Below are 4,846 nucleotides of genomic sequence, written 5' to 3'. Positions count from 1 at the left end.
CTCTCTCTCTCTCTCTCTCTCTCTCTCTCTCTCTCTCTCTCTCTCTCTCTCTCTTCTTTTCCTCTCTCCTCTTTTTTCTTCCCCCAACCTCTTCAAATCTCCTCATCCAAAACCCTAGGCGATCCTCATTCTCCGTTGGATTTCAACCACAGTGTAACTCTCTTGTTATATTTGACATTGCTGCAATAGAACAGCCAACACGTGATGAAGCCTGTATTTTAGTATTTGCGCGTCATTTGCTCTTTCAGGCAGATGGGACTGATTACAAGGACGAAGTATGGGAAGGACAGAAGGAAGCCTTCCAAGAGAATCAGAAGAAAACTTCAACTGGGCAGAGAAGCAAAATGGAGTTGTCTAGAATGGATGAAATAATTGATACCCTTGCAGTAGAGGTATTGTTCATCCTTCACCAATTCATTGGTCTAAATTTCCTTGTGGGATTGGATTGTCTACTGCTTATTAGTATTCAATTTTTGTCTCACAGCATCCTTCTGTTGCTTCTCCACAGCATTCTTATAGAACTGCAAATCAATTCAAGAGCCCTGCAACTTGTTCTGGATTTGCTCATCAGCCTGCTGCTTCAGGTATATTAGAAAATGCTGGCTGTCATTTAGTAGCTTACTATTAATGTGCTTTAGACTGAAATGTTTATGTCCCTCTCCATAAAAGAGTAACTTGCTAAGTTAAGCAGCTGATAATAGGGACAAGCTAAACTATTTTGCCTTTTCTCCAGAGCAAAAACCTGCATATGGTATCTCTTGCACTTTTGTGTATCGGTTTTTTTTCTTCTTCTTCCCGAAATCAAAGCTTTCTTCAATTTTCTGGTAATCTGTAATTTTTAGTAACTGTGATATTGTTGGTTTAGCTACCCCTACCGTTAGTGTTGAAGTTCTGTGATTGATTAGTTGTATTTCAGATTACTTTGCACTTTTGGCACAATTTGAGAAGGAAATGGACTGGTTTGAGTGGTAACTGAAGTTTCAAATTCTATTATGTTCGACAGTTGATTTGAAAGATTTGATCAACTTGTTGAGGCGCGACGTTTTGCAGACTGGGGATGTTTTAAAGGAAGTTTTCAAGTGGGATACTGTATTTAAGGATTTAGTACCTATTATTGAGCAGTACCAGGAGGAGCGCAGCTTGGTTTTAAATGCAGGCAAGTTCTTGTAATGTTTTCTATTTTGTATTTGTAAGTGACCTTTGCAGTCGTTGGTTAATTATTTGCTGTTTTGAGATTGCAGTGAAGGTTCTGGTGTCCCTGACTATGCCAGTTGAGTCTACATCAAATGATGTTTTACAACAAAGATAATATCTACAAGAGTTGAAGACTTCAATTACGTCCAGTCACATTGTCCCAGTTATAGTTTCACATTTTGAAAATCCAATTGAAAATCTGGAAAGGTGAAACTTATAGTTTCCAGATTTTCAATTGGATTTTCAAGATGTGAAACTATAACCGGGACAATGTGACTGGACGTAATTGAAGTCTTCAACTCTTGTAGATATTCTTTTTGTTGTAAAACATCATTTGATGTAGACTCAACTGGCATAGCCAGGGACACCAGAACTTTCACTGCAATCTCAAAACAGCGAATAATTAACCAACGCCTGCAAAGGTCACTTACAAATACAAAGTAGAAAACATTACAAGAGCTTGCCTGCATTTAAAACCAAGCTGCGCTCCTCCTGGTACTGCTCAATAATAGGTATTAAATCCTTAAATACAGTATCCCACTTGAAAACTTCCTTCAAAACATCCCCAGTCTGCAGATCGTCGCGCCTCAACAAGTTGATCAAATCAACTGTCGAACATAATAGAATTTGAAACTTCAGTTAATTGACGAGGGAAGACCTTCTGCATCTTGTCATACCCTACTAAAACCACAAAATCATCGAGGTGCAATAAAAACAATTTCGTTGGATACAATGGGTATGTCTTTCTTCAATTTGGGTTCTACTCTTAAACTTTGTCCTTTTTTGTATTTTATAAACTGTTCTTGTCCTTGACTCCTTGTTACTTAGTCTGGATCTGTTATCATGTTATTGTATTTTGACTCATTTATCTACATGTGTATCAGTTTTGATGCAGTCAATTAGTCAGGCCACTGTTAAGGAACACCACTCGATCCAGAAGAGTCGTGTCATCTTATTTCAGATCGCGGAGTTTGTTAATTCTTTCCAGTATCATAGGCATTCAAGTTCTAAGGTGAGATATGATATTTAAGATGATTTTATTAGGTCATTAACTTATTTCTATATGTTATATGGATACTGTTTTGACCTTATTGGTTGTCATGGGTGCACACAATATGCTCAAATGGTCTTGATTGAAAATGGAGTTTATCATAACCAAACAAATAGATATTAAAACTCTTTCCATTTTATAGGGTCCAAAGTTTGTTATCTTTACATGCATTATTGTTTGTAGTTTAACTTTGCACCTGGATCTTCTATGCTGTAACAATGAAGTTCCCAGTTGGATTTAATGTGAATTAAACTGAATCATTTTAATGCCTTCTTTATTTTGGACAGGGAACCACAAATTTTGGATGTTTATATGATGGTGGAGTAATGTTGAGCACGGACGGTAGATCTTTTCATATGGATGGAGTTACCATAGGTAATTTATTTTGCAATTGTTTTTAATAGTGAAGTTTTTTACCATAAAAATCTTATCAATTTAATTGATCATCAGATTCAGATAATGAGATCAAGATCTACAAGCTTTCCAAAAAAAATTTCAACATTTTTTGCACCGTAGAGGGTTATACCCAAGAGTGGAGAGAAATGTACAACCATGTCTGTGAAGAGGTGAGCTGCGCTGTATTCTCTCTTCACTGAAGAGCCACCAGAAGACCACCCTTGGTTCCTAAACTTTCATGGATTGAAGTTGCAATACAATTCTGAAGATGTATGGATTTACGTGTCATTCAGTTTGCCGGAGGCGATTGAGGAGATCGAGTTTCTAGAAGCAGAAGAGGTCTAGTCTCCTGGAGTAGCTTATAATATATGAGCTAGTTCTAGCTGCAGATTGACCTTGCATCATTTCTGTGCTGACAAGGGTGAAATAAAAGGTTATTAATTTGGGGTTTAGTTAACTGGATGCATAGTTGCGACATGCTAGACAAACACATCCCAACTCTTTCTGCTGGGTTTTTCTTTGGTATGCTAGTAGTTGATGTTAATTGGTAGAACCTACATAAGCTAGTTCATTCTTTTGGTTCATTTTTGTTTCCTTCTAGTGGTAACAATCTTGAAATCATATATAGTTCTGGCTTGGTGCGGTAACAATCTTGAAGTCATAGTGTAAGGTTTAATCGTCCTTACTACGTCAGTCTGGATTCCATTCTTGGAAGTGTTCTTGCGTGTTGCAACTTGCAACAGGTCTTGTACGTCTTGTATGTACTCTGTTCTTAACATTTTGGTCGAATATGCGTAATATATTTGTCACTTAAACTTAGGTCTCATCCCCAAATAACAGAGGTCACATTCGTAAGGTTTAATAAATGGGAATTGTAAGGATTGTGATTTTGAATCCTAAATCGGTTCTGAAAAATTGTTGGGGCATGTCAATTCATAAGGGTGGCCTAGCATTATTCATGGAGAATATTTGAAATAAAGCAAAACCAGGGTCCCTAGACTGAATCAGGGCGGACAAGAACTTCCAGTTTCACCAATGAATTACTTCAACAATACAAGTTCCTTCCAACTCAAAGTCATAACACACGTCACAAATCATAACCAACGAGATACACAGCCAGGTGTTTGGTTGTTATAGTAATTGAATTAGTAATTTATTTATATTTCAATTACATCATATTTAACAAGTCATAATAATGAACTTTAAATCTATAATTTCCAATGACACCTTTTTACTAATTGCATATGTGATCTATTTAACGAATTTTAAACTTTTTAAATGTCTAATTTCTGTAATTTATCTTTGACGGTGGGAATGGAAATAAAATACCACCCCTAATTAGGTAATACAATTCAAACTTTATGAGGAAGTCAATTTCTAGTCATATCTCATTTTTTGTTTCCTTTCAAATCTTCATTTACAACCAAACAACACACTAGAATGGAAAATGAAACTAATCACATTTCCATACCATGATTCCCCACCAAACAAACAGGGCTTGTGTGCATGCCACGTTTGCCTCCACTAATTCAGGAAACTCCACCCTATATGGACCTTTCAAACTTGGCCTCTTCTTCGGTCCAAAATCATTAAAATAAAAAATAAAAAATAAATGGAAAATAATATAACTCGTAAGTTTTAGGGGAAAATAGACACTTTCAGAAGTACTAACAAACGTGACTCCTCATAATCACACAGAACCTCTGAGTCGTCTAAATCACACTTACAGTTAAATTTTCATCAAATAATGATAAAACATAATTTTCTTTATCAATTACTAACTAGGTGAACACCACCAATCACCTCTAACGATAATATAACAACGCATATATATACACGACATACTTATATACGATGAATCATCGATGGACTGAATGGTTCCACGCTTCACCTCCATACAAACATAAATTTCATCTTATTTCTTCACGAGTCATGACTCATGACTAATCAGTCGACACTTTGTGTGACGACCACGTTTGCATCCACTAATTCAAAATCTCACACTGGACCTTTCAAACTTGGACTCTTGCTCCGGGCCCAAAATTATTAAAAAAAATTAAAAAGAAAAATATGAGAAAATTATATAACTCGTAGGTTTTAGGGGAAAATAGACACTTCCAGAAGCGCGAACAAACGAGAAGCTCTGATTCGCCCAACTCCCTCTCCGTCGCTCCGTTTCAGGTAAACCCCTACTCTCTCTCTCTC

General features: G+C 36.5%; 1 protein-coding gene across 1 annotated transcript in view; it reads left to right on the top strand.

Annotated features, from left to right (window-relative positions):
• Positions 1-4,761: 4,761 nt before the first annotated feature.
• The window catches only part of LOC101296715 (mitochondrial substrate carrier family protein H-like), a 3,619-nt gene continuing 3,534 nt past the window's right edge, over positions 4,762-4,846 (top strand). The window contains exon 1 of the mRNA XM_004307966.1: positions 4,762-4,822. The gene's annotated coding sequence lies outside the window, so the exon portion shown is untranslated. The remainder of the gene's footprint in view (positions 4,823-4,846) is intronic.

Source organism: Fragaria vesca, linkage group LG7 (assembly GCF_000184155.1).
Source record: "Fragaria vesca subsp. vesca linkage group LG7, FraVesHawaii_1.0, whole genome shotgun sequence".
Classification (NCBI taxonomy): domain Eukaryota; kingdom Viridiplantae; phylum Streptophyta; class Magnoliopsida; order Rosales; family Rosaceae; genus Fragaria; species Fragaria vesca.
Note: the sequence above shows the minus strand (reverse complement) of the source record. Positions and strands in the feature narration are given on the sequence as shown.